This window comes from Chrysemys picta, chromosome 6 (genome assembly GCF_011386835.1).
Source record: "Chrysemys picta bellii isolate R12L10 chromosome 6, ASM1138683v2, whole genome shotgun sequence".
Taxonomy (NCBI): Eukaryota; Metazoa; Chordata; order Testudines; family Emydidae; genus Chrysemys; species Chrysemys picta.
The window spans coordinates 104,506,468-104,518,740 of record NC_088796.1 but is presented as its reverse complement, the minus strand read 5'-3'; the positions used below and the strand labels follow the sequence as shown (position 1 = coordinate 104,518,740).

The 12,273-nt window shown below is 43.7% G+C and overlaps 1 protein-coding gene across 10 annotated transcripts in view; it reads right to left on the bottom strand.

Annotated features, from left to right (window-relative positions):
- BNC2 (basonuclin zinc finger protein 2) overlaps positions 1-12,273 on the bottom strand; it is a 445,041-nt gene that overhangs the window by 343,836 nt on the left and 88,932 nt on the right. Inside the window, exon 1 of one of the 10 annotated variants that reach the window (XM_042850533.2) lies at positions 7,891-7,910. The exons of the other annotated variants lie outside the window; for them this stretch is intronic. The gene's annotated coding sequence lies outside the window, so the exon portion shown is untranslated. Of the gene's footprint in view, positions 1-7,890; positions 7,911-12,273 lie in introns of those variants that run through there. 10 annotated transcript variants of the gene reach the window in all.

The following is a 12,273-nucleotide window of genomic DNA, read 5'->3' as shown; positions in this document are numbered from 1 at the left end:
CCCGCATCGGCACCATACCGGGGGCAGTTTGTCCGATGCGGCCTGGGAGGAACAGTGGGAGTACAGGACTGGCATAACAGGTACAGCCCACGGGTTCCAGTACTGCCACTGAGCGGGGCCACTGCCCCTGCCTCCACGCCGTCGCTGCAGGAGCCGCACGGGTCTCACGGCCCAGTGGCGATTCGCTTTTTATAGGTGAGGGACTGAACTGTCCTTCTGACTCAGACCATTGCCCTTCTGGTGACCAGGGCGGAGCTGTAGATGCCTGAGTCTGACAACTGTCCCTCATCAGCAACCGGTAAGGAGAGAGCGAGGATTGATGCCTGCCCGAAGAGCAGTACCAGGGAGCCGGAGACCAGAGCCACAATCAGGAACGATCCCGCACCGGGGGGATCAACACATGGGAGACCGCCTAGGCAATGGTGACCTACACTGTAGCGATCTCTGTTGGGAGGCCTGATGGTACAATGGGTACGGGGATCGCCGTCATGACTAAGGCTACAGTGCTGGGGTTGTAGGCTATGGTGACGGGGATCGACACCTGCAGTCCGGGGACCGGGGATGTTCCGCTGCTTTAGGGCGTGGTCCTATAACCAACTTGCCCATAGATGCCGGGGCCTTAGGCGTGGCCTGGTTTGGCATCTGCAGTGCTGGCTGGCCTACTTGCTCTTTGGCAACTGGGCCCACTTTGGGCACAGATCACCCTATGAGGGGCCAGGACCCCCTGTCACTCCCGGGAGTCAGAAGTGGGTCCCTGGCTGGGCTAGCAGGTCTGACAGTAGCGGTACCTCCAAGTAGCTTTGGGGCGGGCATGTGGCCTAACGCTGGTCCTTTGCCCGAAACCCCCTTTTCCTCCAGTGCCAGCGGGCCCGTTGACTTCGACTACTTCTTAGGCACCAGCAAGCGGGAACAGTGCTGGGCAGATTCCAATGCCGGCGGTGCGCTGGGCACCGATGCTGAAGTGCTGGGCATGGAGTCTGATTGAGAGGGCTCCGAGGCAGGACAAGCATGGCCTGCCTGAGGAGGGCCCTGCAGCAAATATCCCGCCCCTTTTGAGTTTGAGGGCAAAAGTTTTTGCAGATCCCGCACTTGTCCTTTCTGTGGGACTCTCCCAAACACTTTAAACAGCTATCATGGGGGTCACTAATGGGCATTGGCTGGCTGCACAAGGAGCATGGCTTAAAGCCTGGGGAATGAGGCATGCCCTGCTCCGAGGCGAAGTCCCAGCGCGGACTCTAACTCTTAAACTACTACTCTAACACTTAACTTAATGATCTAAATACCTAACAACTAAAAACAAAGGAGACAGAACAACGGACTGTAAGAACCGCTAACGCTCTTGCAATGCAAGACAAGGTGCTCTGACTAACTGTGACAGGCAGTAAGAAGGAACTGAGAGGGTGTAGGGTCGGTGGCGCCTAATATACCAGCACATGAGTGTGACACTCAAGGGGGCACCACAGCCGACGCTACAGATGCCACTAAGGCAAAAATCTCTGATGACTGTGCATGTAGGCACGCACACACCTAGAATGGAATCGACATGAGCAAACACTCAAGGAAGAACTTGGCATTTGGGGTAACACTTTGATCCTGTTCTTATTGGACTAGAAAGTGACAATGACAACAAAACCTGTGAAATGCCAGCTTTAGTGACCTTAGTTCAATGAAGTTTATGCTTCTCTTTCTTTCACTGAGCTCCCATACTCAGTGGCGTTAGGTGTGCTTTCCCAACTTAATAGGCTTGCTTCAGTCACATGGAGTCAAGAGTCCAGGAGGTAAAGTGGGTATCCCATTGTTACATTTTCCTTCTTAGTCCACCATTCCAGTGACTGGACAATGTGATGAGGAATGGATACTTGCCTATGCATCAATTTTGGGGTATGGTTTCAGGCTCCTGAGAGGAATTTCTGAAGATTTCTCATGTGAAATATCACTTACTGTTAGGCCGTGAAGATCACCAAGGGAATGAAAAGTTTGCAAAATAGAGAAAGAGAGCTGAACCACCAACCTGTGCACTGTTGGAATCAGAATTTCTGTATAAAAATAACAGGTGTGATCTGGCCCCAGCGTACTCTAGCAATAGCAGCAAACTACTTTGAAACTTATGATTCAGAAAGAAAAAAAGTCAATATTTGTGTCCCAAGGGCACCACCTCCCACACACCTGCACATATTCAGCAGAACCAGCCCCAGTGACCTGGACCCAGTAGCCCCCAACCACCCAGCACAAGGGGTGAAAGAGGGAAACTGTCTATCTGCATGGGGGGAAAGGACTGTCTTTACACCTTTGTATCTTGTCCAGCACTAAACAAATAAATAATAAAAATAACTGATGGTGCAGGATGTGAATCTGAAATTGCTTAGCTGAGTAACCAGCAACAGAAGCTTTGCACATCAGGCTTGTTCCTAACTAGCATAATAAGTCCACCTTAAGGAACATCTATTATGTGTTGGTGTTCCATGTAACTTTTCATGAAATGAACAGGTCACCTTAAAAGTCTACCTTAAATCATGGGATAGCAAAGTCATGCTGACTCTCTATCCTCTGCAGAAAAACAAACTTTAAAGCACTTGGTTGCTAACATGCCCTCTACGGGATCAAGCAGAACTATTTAGCTCTGTGTATTAGATACCACACTGCCAAGAGCGCAGAGTTCCTCCTGTAGCACAAGTGGTAAGGCCTGTGCTTTTAGCTCTACCGTGAAGCTTCAAGTGACCACAATCTGCAGTATAATGACAACTAAGATGTGCTACATGGCCACAGATTTGTTGAAGTACTAGAATGACAGTAAATTTTACATTGCTTTATATTATCATAGGCTTTACCACAGAAGTATAGTAAATAAGCATACATTTTAATAGTAATTATAGTGTATGCTACAGTACAGTCTTCAGTGGATTATAAATACTGTAGTATTGTGGATTGTAGTAATTTACATGACATTTGTAAATCAGTACAGAGCAGTGAATTTTATCTTAAGTCAGTAATATTATTGTTTCTTCAAAATATTATGGTAAATCACTGTGACTAATCAAATTATAGTACATTACGTTAACGGTGTAGTAAATAGGACTATAGTTTCTGCTAAATCACTATAATATGTTTTACTGTAGTAAAGTACTATAATTTTTCTACTTTTTTTTCCCCTGGAGAATAGCTAGTAATTCAGTCATATTCATCTGATTCAAAATTCACAAACTCAACTGATTTCAGTAGAGTTACATCAGGGATCATTATGCCCAGTGGGCAAAACTTAAGAGAAAATAAAGGTATTATTTTAATGTTATTTAGTTGTCTGTTTTATACTGAATAGCCCATCAGCAGACCCAAATCAGGAACAAAAATGCAATCCAAAATCATATGGCCAGATCCTCCCCCATTATTACCGTTATAGATAGATAGATATATATATACACACACACACACACACACACACACACGTAAATGTACACACGCATGTGTACACACACACCACTTAAACTGTAGTGTAGCCATAGACTAAGTCGGTACAAGTTATGTCACTCAGGGTGTGAATAAGCCACCCCCTTGAGCAATGTAAATTACACTGACTAAGCCCTGGTGTGGACAGCACTATGTTGGCAGAAGAGCTTATCCGGCAAACATAACTACCGCCGCTTCTGGGGGCTGGAGTAATTAATTCAACAGGAGAGCTCTCTCCCACTGGCATACAGCATCTGCGCTAGCAACACTACAATGGCGCAACTTCACTGATGCAGCTGTGCTGCTGTAAGCTCTGTAGCATAACCATAACCTAAGAGGCCTCAGCTGGAGCAGGGCCCCAATGTACTAAGAAATATGCAAAAAGTAAAGGATGGTCACCTTCCCCAGTAAGTTTACACTGCTCCAGTGTAAAAAGAAATAAAGCCAGTTTAACTGGACCCCTGGAAATTCCCCCAGGTAGAGTCATAGCTCAACCAGACCAGAGGATTTGTCCTTTTGTCTTGCCCAGTTGACCCGAACTGAGGAAGGATGACTACAATATATTAATATTCCACATAATTCATCAAACTTTTATCATCATAATTCATGGGAAGGTGGATGAAGAGGGTAACATGCCAGTGGTAAACTTTTTAAAAGACCGACTTTCTAATGATGAAAGAAACAACAGGTGACCTAAGCAGAATCTGTTTACATTTTACTTTAAAAAACCTAGTAATATAGGTAGGCAGAATAACACTAAGAACAGAGAGAGAAAGGAAGAAAGGCTGCAATAATCTGGATTAAGGCCGGAGAGAAGGCAAGAAAAAAATGTGGAAGGAGATGAGGGAAGAGGGAATGGATAACAGAGACTGAAAAAACCAAGACGACACACAGCATGAGGTATACAAGCATGAAGGAGAATGAAAGGGAAAAAAAGACCAGGAGCAACAGAGACCTAGTAAGTTTAAAATTGTAACATTACTTCATAGATGCTTGAAGTCTGAACACCAAAGAGTTTCAATAAAATACACAAATATAGAGTGAGGAGATTTTGTGGCTGGAGGTGGGGAGGATGCATGTATTTGCTTATTTGGGTTTTTGTGGGGGACCTGGAGGTGGTGAAGGGAATGAGGATTTCCCAACCTCTTGGGGATATCACACCTTCTCCTAGATATCACTGTTAAACCAGCCTCCTCAGGGTTTAATCTTTTATTCCTATATTTTTAAAAGGAATTGATTTTATTTTTTGTTTTTGGTATGTGACGGAGTGCACTCCCGTATTCACACTTTATACACTACTGTAATCATCTTTGTAAAAGGCATGCCTTGTGAGGTATCGTTTGAAATCTCATATGATAAAACGCATGTAGCAACATTATGTGTAAAGTCATGAACATAAGCTGCAATCATGACGGAAGTGTTTTTCCCAGATAACTCTGTGGAATGGTTAAACCAGATTTCTCAAAGACAAAGGGCAAGCTGAAGCCCCAATTATGTATCAACAAAGCTGATTAGCCATCACCTATCAAGTGGGCATTCTTAGTCAAGAAAAGGGGGGGAGGGACAAAGATCTGCATCTTAGCAAATAAACAGCATGAGCTCTCCCTCCTCTCCTTACACACACACACACACACACACGCCCACACACACACACACACCCCTCTTGGTTCACCGCTGGAAATGTTTTTCAAAGAGGGATTGAAACTATAAAAAGGAGGGGCAAACATCCCAAGACACTCTCCCTATCCATGTCATCCTCCACACCTGAGAAGATAGCCATTGGACTCTGGGGGAGGGGTCCTGACCTGGCATTTTGGTCAGTAATGCTGTTGGAAACACGTGGTGAGAAACTACGCTTTGACTCTAACATCATTGATTAAACTAGGCTCTAGAAAGCATTTTTATCTTTATCTTCTTGTAACCGTTTCTGACTTTTATGCCTCATTGCTCCTACTAACTTAAATTCTCTCTCTTTGTAGTTAATAAACTTGTTTTATCTAATCCAGTGTGTTTACGCTGAAGTATCTGGGTAACTCCATTTAAGGTGGTAAGATGGTGTATATTATTCCCTTAAAGGAATAATAGATTTAGTATACTTGGACTGTCCAGAAGAGGGATGGGTAGTACAAGACAAATTTCTGGGGGGAAATCTGGGACTGGGAGTGTGTTGGGGTCACCCTGCAGCATCACCGAGACTGGTGAGAGCCACAGTGTAACAAGTGTGGCTGCCAGACTGCAGTTACACGCAGACACTCAGGTTATGACCTGCATGAGGTGGGAGATACTGCTAGCAAGGTATTGTAACACACCCAAGGTTGCAGGCCAGGTGCGACAGCCCCTTGTTGGTCTGGATTACACTCTCAGTATGTCACAGTATGCACCAGATTGCATCAATTGACAAAAGTGACATCAAAGAGACAGACAAGGTGATAGAGCACCAGAGATAGGCAAAATCTAGTAAGGAGAAGTGCAAAGGAGAAAGCAGCAGAGTGGATGGTTAAAGAGGACAAGACAACGGACAATTTAAAAATAAAAGATTAATGCCTGTAATTATTCCTTTTCAAGTAAAGCCTAAAGTTCATAGTGAAAATCTTTGTGCCACACAACTCCATCTCGCTAGTTAAAGAGAGTGAAAGAGAGCTATGTACATGAATTAATGTTTCTACATCTAATGTAAATGTCTTCATATACAGACCTCCCCCCCCTCAAACTCCAAAAACATAAGACCACTAACATCTGGAAAGCTGAGGGGTATAACAATCATAATTACAAAAGTCACAATCCAGAAAACCACAACATCTAGACAGCCTAAGACTAGATAGTCAAGGAAAAACAAACCCTACCTCTGTTCCAGCATCAGCTCTAGCAGTAAAGTATGAAGAAGACAGACACGCTCTTACTTATCCCCATACTCCTCATCAGAGAGACATGCTTACACGCATTATTTTAAAACAGGCAATTATGACTTCACTTTGCTAAGATTTCTTTATTTTTGAAGTGTTACAACTGAAGAGAGCTTCGCAATACTTTTTGTGTTGTGCTGGCACACTTGCATTCATCCCAAATTAGTCACAATGTGAGAATTCTTCAGGAGTCCTATCATAATCAAGGGAACAAGGATTTCCTAATACATGAAGACCTAAACAACATACCAAGATTCTGACTCAAATCTAGAAAATCTTTTTGGTTTTGAGTACAAGAGCTTGAAGACTCAGGTTTTTCACCTGAAGATCAATGGCTAGCAAAGTAGAAGAATGCCAACATGCCAAACAAACATTTCATCAAGAACCCAACAAAGACTCAATGTTTTTTTCCCTTCCTACGGAAAATATGGTCCACTTAGAACCACATTCACACCTTACATGGCAGATGCACCAACCTCCTCCATAAATGGGGACTGAGACACAATCCTGTTTGCAACTATAAAAATGGACTTCAAACTGTGGAACATCTTGTCAACAAATGTTCCAAACAATCATATCCTGATGGTATCTCCGCAATCGACTTTGCGACACATGAAGCCAATCAACTGGATTGCCAACTTAGAGTTGAACATCTAATGTTGCTGATTTTCAGCTATACAGTAAAAAAGAAGCATTAGTAACCAGCTGCAGTAATTACGTTTATTGAATATATAACATTAGGGAATGTCCAATAGGAATGCATAAGTTACAATTCCTTATAAATACAAAATATAAATTATCAAATGTATATTGACTGACTGTAAAATATCTACTTTGGCCATGCATGACAGAAAGAGGGTAAAACAGCATTTTTATTTTTATTTTAGCTGAAGCAGAGCAACCAGATTCTGTAAATATGGGATCACAGGAAAAAGAGTGGTTGGTTTAAGGCCAAGGAAGAAAAAAAATGTGTATTTTTGTCTTGGAAAGAGACTGATAATTTCAGTCTAAAGATCTGAGTAGTGAGTCAACAAATCAGTGACTATGAGGAATATTTATATGGACATTTTCTTTTTCCTTGATATGTCTGTAATAAATGGGTAAATTCCAGCTTTGGACACGAAGGTGATGAGCTCAAGACTCTTAAATCTAAGCCAATGATTTGCAAATGTTTCACCGCCACCCCCCACTTTTAACAAAGCAAATGAGCTCAGGCCCCATTCGTATGTGCTTCAGACAACAGTCATATGTATCAATTATTAACAAAACACTAGAATACTACACTACATACAATATACTGATAATAAATAGCCATACCAAGAATCAGTCAGACAGATGGAGGAGCTTGCCTCAATGCACGACTGTGGAAAGAGACCAAAACTGAAAATTTTGTACATTCTGCTATTTCATTTTATCAGAATTTATTTTTAGAATGTTTGCATTGTAACACCAAAACTACTTAAATTCATATTACAAAGCAATCAGACTCCACCTCTACTCCCTCCTCATCCTTCCAAACTCAAAGAAAGTACTAATCACTTACTTCGTAAACATTGCCTACCAAGTTTGAAGCTGGGAGCAGTATTTGCCGCTATGTATGAACTCCTAAAAAGCAGCATCTATAATGCAAAGGTTGAGACAGCCATGGTTATACTGTGAGCAACTATGACAAATATATCTTACTGTAAGTTCTCTGAAGAATAGATAGATACATTAGATAGGATATTGTAAGAACTACATAAGAAGAAATAGCATTTCTGCACTACTTACTGCAGGGTAAACAGTTCTAAAAATTTGTCAGTGGACCAGACATGGAATTTTATTCCCCACAGCCTAGTGTTTTTAAATGCCCTGTGACCCTCTTAACCACTGCCAACAACAACATCTGGTACCTGGCACAAAGAAAATAGATTCTAAAAAGGTGGGTTTTTTTTTTTTAAATATTTTTATCATCTGCTTTATATATGCTCCTAGTGCAGAGGGGGAAAAAAGGTTTCTATGTATGATTAAAAATATAGAAAATGGCTTTGTTATACAGTGGCTTTACGTTTTAAAAGAGGAAGGAAGAAATAATGACCAAGAATCAAAATCTGTATAACCATATTGCACTGCAAAGACCATATTATAGAAAACAACAGAGTAATGCAGATGGAAGTGATGACTTGATTAAAAGCAATTCCAAAGCCAGGTAACTATTTGCCAACATACATTAGGAATATTGAGCCTCTTCATTAATCACATTATTATGCTATTCCACATATTTTTCAATTAACCTTTCTATTTGTTATATGTTGAGCTGCCACTTTACGTGCTGCATACCTATTGAAGGGAAGGCCTTCAATAATTCCTCTGACCTAAAAACACTCCACTCCCTTTAGTTTTCTTCTACTGCTCCTACTACTTTAAGGAGTATTTGAATTGAATTCCATGTGTGCTGGGATATCTACACGCAACTTCACTTGGAAGACCTTCTGCAGGGAAGGGGTCTCTATATGTATCTAAGAAAAACTACTTCCAGCTTGGATCTTCAGATGTCCTCTGCTGCTTTTTAAAATTTTGGGGATTATTTGGCCCTAGCCAAATACTCTATTAATGGCATTTCCTTTCAAAAAGGACTAATCATGTAATTTACACAGTTCTGTGCATGCCATGGAAGACTCTGAAGTCAGTGCAGCCACACAATCCAGCCAAAGTAAACGGACATAAAGAAAGTTCACTGTTTAGTTACCTATGGTTATGCTTACACTTAAAACATTACAGCAGATCTGCAGCACTGAAGCTGCACTGCTGTAGTATTTCAGTGTAGACACTCACTGGAGCGACAGGAGGAGTTCTTCTGTAGCTGTAGTTAATCCACCTCCCCAAGAGGCAGTAGCTAGATCAACAGGACCTACCACTGTCTACACCGGGAGTTTGGTCGGATTAAATACGTCGCTGAGGGGAGCAGACTTTTTACACCCCTGAGCGACGCAGCTGGGTTGACCTAACTTTTAAGTGTAGATAAGCCCTATGTGAAATCAGATTCAAAGTTCTAGTGCTGTTCCCTGTAGACAAGTGTCTAAATCATAAGAAAACTGACATTATAAGTTGGACTCTTGTTAACTGAATCATATAATGGTGAAGAATTACAGAAAGAAATGCTTTCTTTTATTAGTGGACAAGGAACTTTATTTAGGGTTACCTTACGTCCGGTTTTTCGGTAATCAAACCCCCGTCCGGGGGGAATTGCCCAAAAGCCAAACATGTCCGGGAAAAATACCGGCCGGGCACTTGCCCTCCCGGGCTCCAGCTGCTCTGCTCCTCCCGACTCTTCAGCTCTGTTTAAGAGCCGAGCTGCCCGAGCGCTCCGGCTTCGGGGCAGCCCCCTTGCCTCCGGACCCCGAGCCGCCGGCCGGGCACTTCCCCTCCCAGGCTCCAGCTGCTCTCCTTCGGCGGCGCAGGGTCTGGAGGCATGGGGGCTGCCCGAAGCCAGAGCGCTACTGGCTTCACGGTTTGCCGGGCAGCCTCCAGACCCTGCGCCCCCGGCTGGGCACTTCCCCTCCCGGAGTCTGGGGGCTGCCCGGCAAACCGTGAAGCTGGTAGCGCTTGGCAGCCCTTTTCGCATGGCTGGGAGGGAGGAGGGGGAGTTAGGGCGGGGACTTTGGGGAAGGGGCGGGGAATGGGCGGAGTTGGGGTGGGGCCGGGGGTGGGAAAGGGGCAGGGCCAGGGGCCCGTGGAGTGTCCTCTTTTTTTATTTTTTAAATATGGTAATCCTACTTTATTAGAATAAGGAAAGGAGTATTAGCCTTAAAGTTACCCACTCTCTCCATCTCTTCACTTCAGTCTAGAGACCTCCCTAGCCCCCTCCTACCTGAATTCCTGCTCCAGATTTATAGAAGTAGTATATATTTCAAAGGACTGCTCAAATATGGCACCAAGGATTGAATGGGGATGAAAACTACATAACCATTCACGCAATGAGATAATTTCCTCTGTTAGAGGTTTGAGGACCTGCAGTGGGACAAAGGAGGGGAAGCTTGGATGATACTGTTGAACTTGTACTACTGGTAGATGCCATCTGACTCCCGGAATGGAAATCCAGAACTTTCATGATCAGTAAATTTGCTGGTGAGGATACACCAGCTCTGATTTATTTAAAACTTGGTAAACGTTTAACTAATTGAAACGGATGAGGGCAAGTTGTGTTGTAAATGTTGATTACTCTGATTGAGTATACAGCCTGTCAACATCTCAGAAATGTCAATACTTCCTTCAAAGGATGGAGCAGCCACAGTGAGAGAACAGCTGCTTTAACAAGAAATAGTGACAAAGGGACAAGTAGGTCACTCTGAACAGGCTCAAAAAGACCCTGAAAATGAAAGGGGCAACAGAGGGCATAGACTTCAAGCATGTTAGAGAAGTGAGACAACTTTGGCACCCCACATATGGCAAGTGATTTAACTCAGGCAGACTTGAATTACTTCAAAGCAAGAAAGAAGGAGCAAGTTTGGAGTGAGGAGTGGGGCTTCAAAGTTTGTAAATATTGTATACTAAATAGTGGCTGTTCATTATAAACAAGTACGCAGTGTGTTTTAAAAGATTACTAGTACAGGGCCCTGCACCTAGAAGTTACATGCCTGAATCCAGCCAAGTTGATAGGGACCATACATTATTTATTATGGGTTAAAAAATTGCCCTGTTTAAGAGGCAGTGCATAGCCTGGCTGCCCAAACAGCAGATCATGGAATTAATTGTGTTACAGTTTGGTCCTTTCTTCCCACCTTGCTCCCAGGGGGCCGTGATCCGCTCCAACCCACCACCAGATGCACCAGAGATTACTTCTCTCTGCACACAGGCAGTACTGCTCTGGCTAACACAGGTACATAGGGTGTACTTTACACCTGCTTATTGGTCTGTGCAGGTGTGCAGGACAAGCAATATTGCTCTCTGTTATTTTTTCCAGTATATTAAATGCATGAACTAGAGCCCCTAGCCTTAAGTACATAAAAAAAATGAAACTAATGCCAACTCAGGAGAACTCTGAAATTTTCCTTTTATCACAAAAGACACCAGCACACCCTCTCAGGAAAAGCCTTGCATGAACAGATTATTGACCTGGACGTGTTGAGAAACCAATCGGTTTTCAGACCAACATGGGGAGTGAATTATAGAGTCAAGATCTCCAGGCCCAAAGACCACTTCACCTCCAGACTGCTGAATACAAGGACTTCTAGCAAGTGGGCCCTCATTTGAGCACATATGTCAAGGTAGAGGATAAGCTAGCAGCAGTCTTGAAGAAAACCATTTAGGGTTTTTTGGTTAAAACTAATACCTTGAATTGCATTGAGCAACTACTTGGAATAAAAAACCGAACACCCTTGCCCCACCCCCTGCTCCGCCCTTCCTGGGGCCTCGCCCATGCCCTGCCCACCCTCTTCTCCCCTCCCTCACTCACTAATTTTCACCGGGATGGCTCAAGGGGTTGGGGTGAGGGCTCTAGCTGGGGATGCGGGTTCCAGGGTGGGGCCAGAAATGAGGAGTTCAGAGTGTGGGAGGGGGCTCCGGGCTGAGGCATTGGGTTGGGATGTGAGAGAGGGGACATGACGCTGCTTCTGGGAGCTGCATGGAGCCAGGGCAGGCAGGGAACCTGCCTTAGCCCCGCTGCACCACCAACCAGAGTTTTAACGGCCCAGTCAGCACCACTGACTAGAGCCGCCAAGGTCCCTTTTCGACTGGCTGTTCCGGTCGAAAACTGGACACCTGGCAATCCTACAGAGCACAAAATGAATAGGTGTTGTGCAAGAAATACCATTACGTTGGAGCTTGTCTATACACAGAGGTTGCATTCTGTTTTACTTAAATCAGTTTAGTTAAACTGGTGCAACTTTTGTATATGAAGTCTCTTGTACCAGTTTAAAACTGGGAAACTCACGCAAGTAAGTTTACC